The sequence below is a fragment of the Lissotriton vulgaris genome, chromosome 1_1, assembly GCF_964263255.1.
Source record: "Lissotriton vulgaris chromosome 1_1, aLisVul1.2, whole genome shotgun sequence".
Taxonomy (NCBI): Eukaryota; Metazoa; Chordata; class Amphibia; order Caudata; family Salamandridae; genus Lissotriton; species Lissotriton vulgaris.
In genome coordinates, this window is record NC_141685.1 from 1,209,878,603 (window position 1) to 1,209,896,035 (window position 17,433).

Here is a 17,433-nt window from a genome sequence, read left to right on the forward strand (position 1 = left end):
CACTCCACACCACCCTGGGTTAGACACTGGCTACATGCAAATCAGCTCTGACCCTGTGCCTCATGGGAACAGTCCAGTCCGAACTACCAAGCCATGTCTTTCCCAGACCGGAATCAAGCATCCAAGGACCGGTTTCTTGCTATCAGCCTTCATCAGCCTGGATAGCTTGACTCCAGTGGTGTGGAAAGCCTGGGACTCACGTCTGAGTATACCCAGCACACTCAGGGTGAAAATTGCAAAAAACACAGTTGATGGACAGAATATAGAACAATGTCATACATTCACCCCAGTACAAGGATCTGGGCCTAAATCCATCGTTTTTTTGTACTCCACAACACCCTGGGTTAGACACTGGCTATATGCAAATCCGCTCTCACCCTGTGCCTCATGGGAACAGTCCAGTCCGAACTACCAAGCCATGTCTTTCCCAGACCAGAATCAAGCATCCAAGGACCGGTTTCTGGCTATCAGCCTTCATCAGCCTGGATAGCTTGACTCCAGTGGTGTGAAGAGCCTGGGACTCACGTCTGAGTATACCCAGCACACTCGGGGTGAAAAGCGCAAAAAACACAGTTGATGGACAGAATGTAGAACAATGTCATACATTCACCCCAGTACAAGGATCTTGGCCTAAATCCATCGTTTTTTTGCACTCCACACCACCCTGGGTTTGACACTGGCTATATGCAAATCAGCTCTGACCCTGTGCCTCATGGGAACAGTCCAGTCGAACTACCAAGCCATGTCTTTCCCAGACCGCAATCAAGCATCCAAGGACCGGTTTCTGGCTATCAGCCTTCATCAGCCTGGATAGCGTGACTCCAGTGGTGTGGAGAGCCTGGGACTCACGTCTGAGTATACCCAGCACACTCGGGGTGAAAATTGCAAAAAACACAGTTGATGGACAGAATGTAGAACAATGTCATACATTCACCTCAGTACAAGGATCTGGGCCTAAATCCATCGTTTGTTTGCACTCCACACCACCCTGGGTTAGACACTGGCTATATGCAAATCAGCTCTGATCCTGTGCCTCATGGGAACAGTCCAGTCCGAACTACAAAGCCATGTCTTTCCCAGACCCGAATCAAGCATCCAAGGACCGGTTTCTGGCTATCAGCCTTTATCAGCCTGGATAGCTTGACTCCAGTGTTGTGGACAGCCTCGGACTCACGTCTGAGTATACCCAGCACACTCGGGGTGAAAATTGCAAAAAACACAGTTGATGGACAGAATGTAGAACAATGTCATAAATTCAACCCAGTACAAGGATCTGGGCCTAAATCCATCGTTTTTTTGCACTCCTCACCACCCTGGGTTAGACACTGGCTATATGCAAATCAGCTCTGACCCTGTGCCTCATGGGAACAGTCCAGTCCGTACTACCAAGCCATGTCTTTCCCAGACCGGAATCAAGCATCCAAGGACCGGTTTCTGGCTATCAGCCTTCATCAGCCTGGATAGCTTGACTCCAGTGGTGTGGAGAGCCTGGGACTCACGTCTGAGTATACCCAGCACACTCGGGGTGAAAATTGCAAAAAAAAACAGTTGATGGACCGAATGTAGAAAAATGTCATACATTCACCCCAGTACAAGGATCTGGGCCTAAATCCATCGTTTGTTTGCACTCCACACCACCCTGGGTTAGACACTGGCTATATGCAAATCAGCTCTGACCCTGTGCCTCATGGGAACAGTCCAGTCCGAACTACCAAGCCATGTCTTTCCCAGACCCGAATCAAGCATCCAAGGACCGGTTTCTGGCTATCAGCCTTCATCAGCCTGGATAGCTTGACTCCAGTGTTGTGGACAGCCTCGGACTCACGTCTGAGTATACCCAGCACACTCGGGGTGAAAATTGCAAAAAACACAGTTGATGGACAGAATGTAGAACAATGTCATAAATTCAACCCAGTACAAGGATCTGGGCCTAAATCCATCGTTTTTTTGCACTCCTCACCACCCTGGGTAAGACACTGGCTATATGCAAATCAGCTCTGACCCTGTGCCTCATGGGAACAGTCCAGTCCGTACTACCAAGCCATGTCTTTCCCAGAGCGGAATCAAGCATCCAAGGACCGGTTTCTGGCTATCAGCCTTCATCAGCCTGGATAGCTTGACTCCAGTGGTGTGGAGAGCCTGGGACTCACGTCTGAGTATACCCAGCACACTCGGGGTGAAAATTGCAAAAAAAAACAGTTGATGGACCGAATGTAGAAAAATGTCATACATTCACCCCAGTACAAGGATCTGGGCCTAAATCCATCGTTTTTTTGCACTCCACACCACCCTGGGTTAGACAGTGGCTATATGCAAATCAGCTCTGACCCTGTGTCTCATGGGAACAGTCCAGTCCGAACTACCAAGCCATGTCTTTCCCAGACCGGAATCAAGCATCCAAGGACCGGTTACTGGCTATCAGCGTTCATCAGCCTGGATAGCTTCACTCCAGTGGTGTGGAGAGCCTGGGACTCACGTCTGAGTATACCCAGCACACTCGGGGTGAAATTTGCAAAAAACACAGTTGATGGACAGAATGTAGAACAATGTCATACATTCACCCCAGTACAAGGATCTGGGCCTAAATCCATCGTTTTTGTGCACTCCACACCACCCTGGGTTAGACACTGGCTATATGCAAATCAGCTCTGACGCTGTGCCTCATGGGAACAGGCCAGTCCGAACTACCAAGCCATGTCTTTCCCAGACCGGAATCAAGCATCCAAGGACCGGTTTCTGGCTATCAGCCTTCATCAGCCTGGATAGCTTGACTCCAGTGGTGTGGAGAGCCTGGGACTCACGTCTGGTATACCCAGCACACTCGGGGTAAAAATTGCAAAAAACACAGTTGATGGACAGAATGTAGAACAATGTCATACATTACCCCCAGTACAAGGATCTGGGCCTAAATCCATCGTTTGTTTGTACTCCACACCACCCTGGGTTAGACACTGGCTATATGCAAATCAGCTCTGACCCTGTGACTCATGGGAACAGTCCAGTCCGAACTACCAAGCCATGTCTTTCCCTGACCCGAATCAAGCATCCAAGGACCGGTTTCTGGCTATCAGCCTTCATCAGCCTGGATAGCTTGACTCCAGTGTTGTGGACAGCCTCAGACTCACGTCTGAGTATACCCAGCACACTCGGGGTGAAAATTGCAAAAAACACAGTTGATGGACAGAATGTAGAACAATGTCATAAATTCACCCCAGTACAAGGATCTGGGCATAAATCCATCGTTTTCTTGCACTCCTCACCACCCTGGGTTAGACACTGGCTATATGCAAATCAGCTCTGACCCTGTGCCTCATGGGAACAGTCCAGTCCGAACTACCAAGCCATGTCTTTCCCAGACCCGAATCAAGCATCCAAGGACCGGTTTCTGGCTATCATCCTTCATCAGCCTGGATAGCTTGACTCCAGTGGTGTGGAGAGCCGGGGACTCACGTCTGAGTATACCCAGCACACTCGGGGTGAAAATTGCAAAACAAAAAGTTGATGGACAGAATGTAGAACAATGTCATACATTCACCACAGTACAAGGATCTGGGCCTAAATCCATCGTTTTTTTGCACTCCACACCACCCTGGGTTTGACACTGGCTATATGCAATTCAGCTCTGACTCTGTGCCTCATGGGAACAGTCCAGTCCGAACTACCAAGCTATGTCTTTCCCAGACCGGAATCAAGCATCCAAGGACCGGTTTCTGGCTATCAGCCTTCATCAGCCTGGATAGCTTGACTCCAGTGGTGTGGAGAGCCTGGGACTCACGTCTGAGTATACCCAGCACACTCGGGGTGAAAATTGCAAAAAACACAGTTGATGGACAGAATGTAGAACAATGTCATACATTCACCCCAGTACAAGGATCTGGGCCTAAATCCATCGTTTTTTTTAACTCCACACCACCCTGGGTTAGACACTGGCTATATGCAATTCAGCTCTGACCCTGTGCCTCATGGGAACAGTCCAGTCCGAACTACCAAGCCATGTCTTTCCCAGACCGGAATCAAGCATCAAAGGACCGGTTTCTGGCTATCAGCCTGGATAGCTTGACTCCAGTGGTGTGGACAGCCTGGGACTCATGTCTGAGTATACCCAGCACACTCGGGGTGAAAATTGCAAAAAACACAGTTGATGGACAGAATGTAGAACAATGTCATACATTCACCCCAGTACAAGGATCTGGGCCTAAATCCATCGTTTTTTTGCACTCCACACCACCCTGGGTTAGACACTGGCTACATGCAAATCAGCTCTGACCCTGTGCCTCATGGGAACAGTCCAGTCCGAACTACCAAGCCATGTCTTTCCCAGACCGGAATCAAGCATCCAAGGACCAGTTTCTGGCTATCAGCCTTCATCAGCCTGGATAGCTTGACTCCAGTGGTGTGGAGAGCCTGGGACTCACGTCTGAGTATACCCAGCACACTCGGGGTGAAAATTGCAAAAAACACAGTTGATGGACAGAATGTAGAACAATGTCATACATTCACCCCAGTACAAGGATCTGGGCCTAAATCCATCGTTTTTGTGCACTCCACACCACCCTGGGTTAGACACTGGCTATATGCAAATCAGCTCTGATGCTGTGCCTCATGGGAACAGGCCAGTCCGAACTACCAAGCCATGTCTTTCCCAGACCGGAATCAAGCATCCAAGGACCGGTTTCTGGCTATCAGCCTTCATCAGCCTGGATAGCTTGACTCCAGTGGTGTGGAGAGCCTGGGACTCACGTCTGGTATACCCAGCACACTCGGGGTAAAAATTGCAAAAAACACAGTTGATGGACAGAATGTAGAACAATGTCATACATTACCCCCAGTACAAGGATCTGGGCCTAAATCCATCGTTTGTTTGTACTCCACACCACCCTGGGTTAGACACTGGCTATATGCAAATCAGCTCTGACCCTGTGACTCATGGGAACAGTCCAGTCCGAACTACCAAGCCATGTCTTTCCCTGACCCGAATCAAGCATCCAAGGACCGGTTTCTGGCTATCAGCCTTCATCAGCCTGGATAGCTTGACTCCAGTGTTGTGGACAGCCTCAGACTCACGTCTGAGTATACCCAGCACACTCGGGGTGAAAATTGCAAAAAACACAGTTGATGGACAGAATGTAGAACAATGTCATAAATTCACCCCAGTACAAGGATCTGGGCATAAATCCATCGTTTTCTTGCACTCCTCACCACCCTGGGTTAGACACTGGCTATATGCAAATCAGCTCTGACCCTGTGACTCATGGGAACAGTCCAGTCCGAACTACCAAGCCATGTCTTTCCCTGACCCGAATCAAGCATCCAAGGACCGGTTTCTGGCTATCATCCTTCATCAGCCTGGATAGCTTGACTCCAGTGGTGTGGAGAGCCGGGGACTCACGTCTGAGTATACCCAGCACACTCGGGGTGAAAATTGCAAAACAAAAAGTTGATGGACAGAATGTAGAACAATGTCATACATTCACCACAGTACAAGGATCTGGGCCTAAATCCATCGTTTTTTTGCACTCCACACCACCCTGGGTTTGACACTGGCTATATGCAATTCAGCTCTGACTCTGTGCCTCATGGGAACAGTCCAGTCCGAACTACCAAGCTATGTCTTTCCCAGACCGGAATCAAGCATCCAAGGACCGGTTTCTGGCTATCAGCCTTCATCAGCCTGGATAGCTTGACTCCAGTGGTGTGGAGAGCCTGGGACTCACGTCTGAGTATACCCAGCACACTCGGGGTGAAAATTGCAAAAAACACAGTTGATGGACAGAATGTAGAACAATGTCATACATTCACCCCAGTACAAGGATCTGGGCCTAAATCCATCGTTTTTTTTAACTCCACACCACCCTGGGTTAGACACTGGCTATATGCAATTCAGCTCTGACCCTGTGCCTCATGGGAACAGTCCAGTCCGAACTACCAAGCCATGTCTTTCCCAGACCGGAATCAAGCATCCAAGGACCAGTTTCTGGCTATCAGCCTTCATCAGCCTGGATAGCTTGACTCCAGTGGTGTGGAGAGCCTGGGACTCACGTCTGAGTATACCCAGCACACTCGGGGTGAAAATTGCAAAAAACACAGTTGATGGACAGAATGTAGAACAATGTCATACATTCGCCCCAGTACAAGGATCTGGGCCTAAATCCATCGTTTTTTTGCACTCCACACCACCCTGGGTTAGACACTGGCTATATGCAAATCAGCTCTGACCCTGTGCCTCATGGGAACAGTCCAGTCCGAACTACCAAGCCATGTCTTTCCCAGACCGGAATCAAGCATCCAAGGACCGGTTTCTGGCTAGCAGCCTTCATCAGCCTGGATAGCTTGACTCCAGTGGTGTGGAGAGCCTGGGACTCACGTCTGAGTATACCCAGCACACTCGGGGTGAAAATTGCAAAAAACACAGTTGATGGACCGAATGTAGAACAATGTCATACATTCACCCCAGTACAAGGATCTGGGCCTAAATCCATCGTTTTTTTTAACTCCACACCACCCTGGGTTAGACACTGGCTATATGCAATTCAGCTCTGACCCTGTGCCTCATGGGAACAGTCCAGTCCGAACTACCAAGCCATGTCTTTCCCAGACCGGAATCAAGCATCAAAGGACCGGTTTCTGGCTATCAGCCTGGATAGCTTGACTCCAGTGGTGTGGACAGCCTGGGACTCATGTCTGAGTATACCCAGCACACTCGGGGTGAAAATTGCAAAAAACACAGTTGATGGACAGAATGTAGAACAATGTCATACATTCACCCCAGTACAAGGATCAGGGCCTAAATCCATCGTTTTTTTGCACTCCACACCACCCTGGGTTAGACACTGGCTACATGCAAATCAGCTCTGACCCTGTGCCTCATGGGAACAGTCCAGTCCGAACTACCAAGCCATGTCTTTCCCACACCGGAATCAAGCATCCAAGGACCAGTTTCTGGCTATCAGCCTTCATCAGCCTGGATAGCTTGACTCCAGTGGTGTGGAGAGCCTGGGACTCACGTCTGAGTATACCCAGCACACTCGGGGTGAAAATTGCAAAAAAAAACAGTTGATGGACCGAATGTAGAAAAATGTCATACATTCACCCCAGTACAAGGATCTGGGCCTAAATCCATCGTTTGTTTGCACTCCACACCACCCTGGGTTAGACACTGGCTATATGCAAATCAGCTCTGACCCTGTGCCTCATGGGAACAGTCCAGTCCGAACTACCAAGCCATGTCTTTCCCAGACCCGAATCAAGCATCCAAGGACCGGTATCTGGCTATCAGCCTTCATCAGCCTGGATAGCTTGACTCCAGTGTTGTGGACAGCCTCGGACTCACGTCTGAGTATACTCAGCACACTCGGGGTGAAAATTGCAAAAAACACAGTTGATAGACAGAATGTAGAACAATGTCATACATTCACCCCAGTACAAGGATCTGGGCCTAAATCCATCGTTTTTTTGCACTCCACACCACCCTGGGTTAGACACTGGCTACATGCAAATCAGCTCTGACTCTGTGCCTCATGGGAACAGTCCAGTCCGAACTACCAAGCCATGTCTTTCCCAGACCGGAATCAAGCATCCAAGGACCGGTTTCTGGCTATCAGCCTTCATCAGCCTGGATAGCTTGACTCCAGTGGTGTGGAGAGCCTGGGACTCACGTCTGAGTATACCCAGCACACTCGGGGTGAAAATTGCAAAAAACACAGTTGATGGACAGAATGTAGAACAATGTCATACATTCACCCCAGTACAAGGATCTGGGCCTAAATCCATCGTTTTTTTGAACTCCACACCACCCTGGGTTAGACACTGGCTATATGCAAATCAGCTCTGACCCTGTGCCTCATGGGAACAGTCGAGTCCGAACTACCAAGCCATGTCTTTCCCAGACCGGAATCAAGCATCAAAGGACCGGTTTCTGGCTATCAGCCTGGATAGCTTGACTCCAGTGGTGTGGACAGCCTGGGACTCACGTCCGAGTATACCCAGCACACTCGGGGTGAAAATTGCAAAAAACACAGTTGATGGACAGAATGTAGAACAATGTCATACATTCACACCAGTACAAGGATCTGGGCCTAAATCCATCGTTTTTTTGCACTCCACACCACCCTGGGTTAGACACTGGCTACATGCAAATCAGCTCTGACCCTGTGCCTCATGGGAACAGTCCAGTCCGAACTACCAAGCCATGTCTTTCCCAGACCGGAATCAAGCATCCAAGGACCGGTTTCTTGCTATCAGCCTTCATCAGCCTGGATAGCTTGACTCCAGTGGTGTGGAAAGCCTGGGACTCACGTCTGAGTATACCCAGCACACTCAGGGTGAAAATTGCAAAAAACACAGTTGATGGACAGAATATAGAACAATGTCATACATTCACCCCAGTACAAGGATCTGGGCCTAAATCCATCGTTTTTTTGTACTCCACAACACCCTGGGTTAGACACTGGCTATATGCAAATCCGCTCTCACCCTGTGCCTCATGGGAACAGTCCAGTCCGAACTACCAAGCCATGTCTTTCCCAGACCAGAATCAAGCATCCAAGGACCGGTTTCTGGCTATCAGCCTTCATCAGCCTGGATAGCTTGACTCCAGTGGTGTGAAGAGCCTGGGACTCACGTCTGAGTATACCCAGCACACTCGGGGTGAAAAGCGCAAAAAACACAGTTGATGGACAGAATGTAGAACAATGTCATACATTCACCCCAGTACAAGGATCTTGGCCTAAATCCATCGTTTTTTTGCACTCCACACCACCCTGGGTTTGACACTGGCTATATGCAAATCAGCTCTGACCCTGTGCCTCATGGGAACAGTCCAGTCGAACTACCAAGCCATGTCTTTCCCAGACCGCAATCAAGCATCCAAGGACCGGTTTCTGGCTATCAGCCTTCATCAGCCTGGATAGCGTGACTCCAGTGGTGTGGAGAGCCTGGGACTCACGTCTGAGTATACCCAGCACACTCGGGGTGAAAATTGCAAAAAACACAGTTGATGGACAGAATGTAGAACAATGTCATACATTCACCTCAGTACAAGGATCTGGGCCTAAATCCATCGTTTGTTTGCACTCCACACCACCCTGGGTTAGACACTGGCTATATGCAAATCAGCTCTGATCCTGTGCCTCATGGGAACAGTCCAGTCCGAACTACAAAGCCATGTCTTTCCCAGACCCGAATCAAGCATCCAAGGACCGGTTTCTGGCTATCAGCCTTTATCAGCCTGGATAGCTTGACTCCAGTGTTGTGGACAGCCTCGGACTCACGTCTGAGTATACCCAGCACACTCGGGGTGAAAATTGCAAAAAACACAGTTGATGGACAGAATGTAGAACAATGTCATAAATTCAACCCAGTACAAGGATCTGGGCCTAAATCCATCGTTTTTTTGCACTCCTCACCACCCTGGGTTAGACACTGGCTATATGCAAATCAGCTCTGACCCTGTGCCTCATGGGAACAGTCCAGTCCGTACTACCAAGCCATGTCTTTCCCAGACCGGAATCAAGCATCCAAGGACCGGTTTCTGGCTATCAGCCTTCATCAGCCTGGATAGCTTGACTCCAGTGGTGTGGAGAGCCTGGGACTCACGTCTGAGTATACCCAGCACACTCGGGGTGAAAATTGCAAAAAAAAACAGTTGATGGACCGAATGTAGAAAAATGTCATACATTCACCCCAGTACAAGGATCTGGGCCTAAATCCATCGTTTGTTTGCACTCCACACCACCCTGGGTTAGACACTGGCTATATGCAAATCAGCTCTGACCCTGTGCCTCATGGGAACAGTCCAGTCCGAACTACCAAGCCATGTCTTTCCCAGACCCGAATCAAGCATCCAAGGACCGGTTTCTGGCTATCAGCCTTCATCAGCCTAGATAGCTTGACTCCAGTGTTGTGGACAGCCTCGGACTCACGTCTGAGTATACCCAGCACACTCGGGGTGAAAATTGCAAAAAACACAGTTGATGGACAGAATGTAGAACAATGTCATAAATTCAACCCAGTACAAGGATCTGGGCCTAAATCCATCGTTTTTTTGCACTCCTCACCACCCTGGGTAAGACACTGGCTATATGCAAATCAGCTCTGACCCTGTGCCTCATGGGAACAGTCCAGTCCGTACTACCAAGCCATGTCTTTCCCAGAGCGGAATCAAGCATCCAAGGACCGGTTTCTGGCTATCAGCCTTCATCAGCCTGGATAGCTTGACTCCAGTGGTGTGGAGAGCCTGGGACTCACGTCTGAGTATACCCAGCACACTCGGGGTGAAAATTGCAAAAAAAAACAGTTGATGGACCGAATGTAGAAAAATGTCATACATTCACCCCAGTACAAGGATCTGGGCCTAAATCCATCGTTTTTTTGCACTCCACACCACCCTGGGTTAGACAGTGGCTATATGCAAATCAGCTCTGACCCTGTGCCTCATGGGAACAGTCCAGTCCGAACTACCAAGCCATGTCTTTCCCAGACCGGAATCAAGCATCCAAGGACCGGTTACTGGCTATCAGCGTTCATCAGCCTGGATAGCTTCACTCCAGTGGTGTGGAGAGCCTGGGACTCACGTCTGAGTATACCCAGCACACTCGGGGTGAAATTTGCAAAAAACACAGTTGATGGACAGAATGTAGAACAATGTCATACATTCACCCCAGTACAAGGATCTGGGCCTAAATCCATCGTTTTTGTGCACTCCACACCACCCTGGGTTAGACACTGGCTATATGCAAATCAGCTCTGACGCTGTGCCTCATGGGAACAGGCCAGTCCGAACTACCAAGCCATGTCTTTCCCAGACCGGAATCAAGCATCCAAGGACCGGTTTCTGGCTATCAGCCTTCATCAGCCTGGATAGCTTGACTCCAGTGGTGTGGAGAGCCTGGGACTCACGTCTGGTATACCCAGCACACTCGGGGTAAAAATTGCAAAAAACACAGTTGATGGACAGAATGTAGAACAATGTCATACATTACCCCCAGTACAAGGATCTGGGCCTAAATCCATCGTTTGTTTGTACTCCACACCACCCTGGGTTAGACACTGGCTATATGCAAATCAGCTCTGACCCTGTGACTCATGGGAACAGTCCAGTCCGAACTACCAAGCCATGTCTTTCCCTGACCCGAATCAAGCATCCAAGGACCGGTTTCTGGCTATCAGCCTTCATCAGCCTGGATAGCTTGACTCCAGTGTTGTGGACAGCCTCAGACTCACGTCTGAGTATACCCAGCACACTCGGGGTGAAAATTGCAAAAAACACAGTTGATGGACAGAATGTAGAACAATGTCATAAATTCACCCCAGTACAAGGATCTGGGCATAAATCCATCGTTTTCTTGCACTCCTCACCACCCTGGGTTAGACACTGGCTATATGCAAATCAGCTCTGACCCTGTGCCTCATGGGAACAGTCCAGTCCGAACTACCAAGCCATGTCTTTCCCAGACCCGAATCAAGCATCCAAGGACCGGTTTCTGGCTATCATCCTTCATCAGCCTGGATAGCTTGACTCCAGTGGTGTGGAGAGCCGGGGACTCACGTCTGAGTATACCCAGCACACTCGGGGTGAAAATTGCAAAACAAAAAGTTGATGGACAGAATGTAGAACAATGTCATACATTCACCACAGTACAAGGATCTGGGCCTAAATCCATCGTTTTTTTGCACTCCACACCACCCTGGGTTTGACACTGGCTATATGCAATTCAGCTCTGACTCTGTGCCTCATGGGAACAGTCCAGTCCGAACTACCAAGCTATGTCTTTCCCAGACCGGAATCAAGCATCCAAGGACCGGTTTCTGGCTATCAGCCTTCATCAGCCTGGATAGCTTGACTCCAGTGGTGTGGAGAGCCTGGGACTCACGTCTGAGTATACCCAGCACACTCGGGGTGAAAATTGCAAAAAACACAGTTGATGGACAGAATGTAGAACAATGTCATACATTCACCCCAGTACAAGGATCTGGGCCTAAATCCATCGTTTTTTTTAACTCCACACCACCCTGGGTTAGACACTGGCTATATGCAATTCAGCTCTGACCCTGTGCCTCATGGGAACAGTCCAGTCCGAACTACCAAGCCATGTCTTTCCCAGACCGGAATCAAGCATCAAAGGACCGGTTTCTGGCTATCAGCCTGGATAGCTTGACTCCAGTGGTGTGGACAGCCTGGGACTCATGTCTGAGTATACCCAGCACACTCGGGGTGAAAATTGCAAAAAACACAGTTGATGGACAGAATGTAGAACAATGTCATACATTCACCCCAGTACAAGGATCTGGGCCTAAATCCATCGTTTTTTTGCACTCCACACCACCCTGGGTTAGACACTGGCTACATGCAAATCAGCTCTGACCCTGTGCCTCATGGGAACAGTCCAGTCCGAACTACCAAGCCATGTCTTTCCCAGACCGGAATCAAGCATCCAAGGACCAGTTTCTGGCTATCAGCCTTCATCAGCCTGGATAGCTTGACTCCAGTGGTGTGGAGAGCCTGGGACTCACGTCTGAGTATACCCAGCACACTCGGGGTGAAAATTGCAAAAAACACAGTTGATGGACAGAATGTAGAACAATGTCATACATTCACCCCAGTACAAGGATCTGGGCCTAAATCCATCGTTTTTGTGCACTCCACACCACCCTGGGTTAGACACTGGCTATATGCAAATCAGCTCTGACGCTGTGCCTCATGGGAACAGGCCAGTCCGAACTACCAAGCCATGTCTTTCCCAGACCGGAATCAAGCATCCAAGGACCGGTTTCTGGCTATCAGCCTTCATCAGCCTGGATAGCTTGACTCCAGTGGTGTGGAGAGCCTGGGACTCACGTCTGGTATACCCAGCACACTCGGGGTAAAAATTGCAAAAAACACAGTTGATGGACAGAATGTAGAACAATGTCATACATTACCCCCAGTACAAGGATCTGGGCCTAAATCCATCGTTTGTTTGTACTCCACACCACCCTGGGTTAGACACTGGCTATATGCAAATCAGCTCTGACCCTGTGACTCATGGGAACAGTCCAGTCCGAACTACCAAGCCATGTCTTTCCCTGACCCGAATCAAGCATCCAAGGACCGGTTTCTGGCTATCAGCCTTCATCAGCCTGGATAGCTTGACTCCAGTGTTGTGGACAGCCTCAGACTCACGTCTGAGTATACCCAGCACACTCGGGGTGAAAATTGCAAAAAACACAGTTGATGGACAGAATGTAGAACAATGTCATAAATTCACCCCAGTACAAGGATCTGGGCATAAATCCATCGTTTTCTTGCACTCCTCACCACCCTGGGTTAGACACTGGCTATATGCAAATCAGCTCTGACCCTGTGACTCATGGGAACAGTCCAGTCCGAACTACCAAGCCATGTCTTTCCCTGACCCGAATCAAGCATCCAAGGACCGGTTTCTGGCTATCATCCTTCATCAGCCTGGATAGCTTGACTCCAGTGGTGTGGAGAGCCGGGGACTCACGTCTGAGTATACCCAGCACACTCGGGGTGAAAATTGCAAAACAAAAAGTTGATGGACAGAATGTAGAACAATGTCATACATTCACCACAGTACAAGGATCTGGGCCTAAATCCATCGTTTTTTTGCACTCCACACCACCCTGGGTTTGACACTGGCTATATGCAATTCAGCTCTGACTCTGTGCCTCATGGGAACAGTCCAGTCCGAACTACCAAGCTATGTCTTTCCCAGACCGGAATCAAGCATCCAAGGACCGGTTTCTGGCTATCAGCCTTCATCAGCCTGGATAGCTTGACTCCAGTGGTGTGGAGAGCCTGGGACTCACGTCTGAGTATACCCAGCACACTCGGGGTGAAAATTGCAAAAAACACAGTTGATGGACAGAATGTAGAACAATGTCATACATTCACCCCAGTACAAGGATCTGGGCCTAAATCCATCGTTTTTTTTAACTCCACACCACCCTGGGTTAGACACTGGCTATATGCAATTCAGCTCTGACCCTGTGCCTCATGGGAACAGTCCAGTCCGAACTACCAAGCCATGTCTTTCCCAGACCGGAATCAAGCATCCAAGGACCAGTTTCTGGCTATCAGCCTTCATCAGCCTGGATAGCTTGACTCCAGTGGTGTGGAGAGCCTGGGACTCACGTCTGAGTATACCCAGCACACTCGGGGTGAAAATTGCAAAAAACACAGTTGATGGACAGAATGTAGAACAATGTCATACATTCGCCCCAGTACAAGGATCTGGGCCTAAATCCATCGTTTTTTTGCACTCCACACCACCCTGGGTTAGACACTGGCTATATGCAAATCAGCTCTGACCCTGTGCCTCATGGGAACAGTCCAGTCCGAACTACCAAGCCATGTCTTTCCCAGACCGGAATCAAGCATCAAAGGACCGGTTTCTGGCTATCAGCCTGGATAGCTTGACTCCAGTGGTGTGGACAGCCTGGGACTCATGTCTGAGTATACCCAGCACACTCGGGGTGAAAATTGCAAAAAACACAGTTGATGGACAGAATGTAGAACAATGTCATACATTCACCCCAGTACAAGGATCAGGGCCTAAATCCATCGTTTTTTTGCACTCCACACCACCCTGGGTTAGACACTGGCTACATGCAAATCAGCTCTGACCCTGTGCCTCATGGGAACAGTCCAGTCCGAACTACCAAGCCATGTCTTTCCCACACCGGAATCAAGCATCCAAGGACCAGTTTCTGGCTATCAGCCTTCATCAGCCTGGATAGCTTGACTCCAGTGGTGTGGAGAGCCTGGGACTCACGTCTGAGTATACCCAGCACACTCGGGGTGAAAATTGCAAAAAACACAGTTGATGGACAGAATGTAGAACAATGTCATACATTCGCCCCAGTACAAGGATCTGGGCCTAAATTCATCGTTTTTTTGCACTCCACACCACCCTGGGTTAGACACTGGCTATATGCAAATCAGCTCTGACCCTGTGCCTCATGGGAACAGTCCAGTCCGAACTACCAAGCCATGTCTTTCCCAGACCGGAATCAAGCATCCAAGGACCGGTTTCTGGCTAGCAGCCTTCATCAGCCTGGATAGCTTGACTCCAGTGGTGTGGAGAGCCTGGGACTCACGTCTGAGTATACCCAGCACACTCGGGGTGAAAATTGCAAAAAACACAGTTGATGGACAGAATGTAGAACAATGTCATAAATTCACCCCAGTACAAGGATCTGGGCCTAAATCCATCGTTTTTTTGAACTCCACACCACCCTGGGTTAGACACTGGCTATATGCAAATCAGCTCTGACCCTTTGCCTCATGGGAACAGTCCAGTCCGAACTACCAAGCCATGTCTTTCCCTGACCGGAATCAAGCATCAAAGGACCGGTTTCTGGCTATCAGCCTGGATAGCTTAACTCCAGTGGTGTGGACAGCCTGGGACTCACGTCTGAGTATACCCAGCACACTCGGGGTGAAAATTGCAAAAAACACAGTTGATGGACAGAATGTAGAACAATGTCATACATTCACCCCAGTACAAGGATCTGGGCCTAAATCCATCGTTTTTTTTAACTCCACACCACCCTGGGTTAGACACTGGCTATATGCAATTCAGCTCTGACCCTGTGCCTCATGGGAACAGTCCAGTCCGAACTACCAAGCCATGTCTTTCCCAGACCGGAATCAAGCATCAAAGGACCGGTTTCTGGCTATCAGCCTGGATAGCTTGACTCCAGTGGTGTGGACAGCCTGGGACTCATGTCTGAGTATACCCAGCACACTCGGGGTGAAAATTGCAAAAAACACAGTTGATGGACAGAATGTAGAACAATGTCATACATTCACCCCAGTACAAGGATCTGGGCCTAAATCCATCGTTTTTTTGCACTCCACACCACCCTGGGTTAGACACTGGCTACATGCAAATCAGCTCTGACCCTGTGCCTCATGGGAACAGTCCAGTCCGAACTACCAAGCCATGTCTTTCCCAGACCGGAATCAAGCATCCAAGGACCAGTTTCTGGCTATCAGCCTTCATCAGCCTGGATAGCTTGACTCCAGTGGTGTGGAGAGCCTGGGACTCACGTCTGAGTATACCCAGCACACTCGGGGTGAAAATTGCAAAAAACACAGTTGATGGACAGAATGTAGAACAATGTCATACATTCGCCCCAGTACAAGGATCTGGGCATAAATCCATCGTTTTTTTGCACTCCACACCACCCTGGGTTAGACACTGGCTATATGCAAATCAGCTCTGACCCTGTGCCTCATGGGAACAGTCCAGTCCGAACTACCAAGCCATGTCTTTCCCAGACCGGAATCAAGCATCCAAGGACCGGTTTCTTGCTATCAGCCTTCATCAGCCTGGATAGCTTGACTCCAGTGGTGTGGAAAGCCTGGGACTCACGTCTGAGTATACCCAGCACACTCAGGGTGAAAATTGCAAAAAACACAGTTGATGGACAGAATATAGAACAATGTCATACATTCACCCCAGTACAAGGATCTGGGCCTAAATCCATCGTTTTTTTGTACTCCACAACACCCTGGGTTAGACACTGGCTATATGCAAATCCGCTCTCACCCTGTGCCTCATGGGAACAGTCCAGTCCGAACTACCAAGCCATGTCTTTCCCAGACCAGAATCAAGCATCCAAGGACCGGTTTCTGGCTATCAGCCTTCATCAGCCTGGATAGCTTGACTCCAGTGGTGTGAAGAGCCTGGGACTCACGTCTGAGTATACCCAGCACACTCGGGGTGAAAAGCGCAAAAAACACAGTTGATGGACAGAATGTAGAACAATGTCATACATTCACCCCAGTACAAGGATCTTGGCCTAAATCCATCGTTTTTTTGCACTCCACACCACCCTGGGTTTGACACTGGCTATATGCAAATCAGCTCTGACCCTGTGCCTCATGGGAACAGTCCAGTCGAACTACCAAGCCATGTCTTTCCCAGACCGCAATCAAGCATCCAAGGACCGGTTTCTGGCTATCAGCCTTCATCAGCCTGGATAGCGTGACTCCAGTGGTGTGGAGAGCCTGGGACTCACGTCAGAGTATACCCAGCACACTCGGGGTGAAAATTGCAAAAAACACAGTTGATGGACAGAATGTAGAACAATGTCATACATTCACCCCAGTACAAGGATCTGGGCCTAAATCCATCGTTTGTTTGCACTCCACACCACCCTGGGTTAGACACTGGCTATATGCAAATCAGCTCTGACCCTGTGCCTCATGGGAACAGTCCAGTCCGAACTACCAAGCCATGTCTTTCCCAGACCCGAATCAAGCATCCAAGGACCGGTTTCTGGCTATCAGCCTTCATCAGCCTGGATAGCTTGACTCCAGTGTTGTGGACAGCCTCGGACTCACGTCTGAGTATACCCAGCACACTCGGGGTGAAAATTGCAAAAAACACAGTTGATGGACAGAATGTAGAACAATGTCATAAA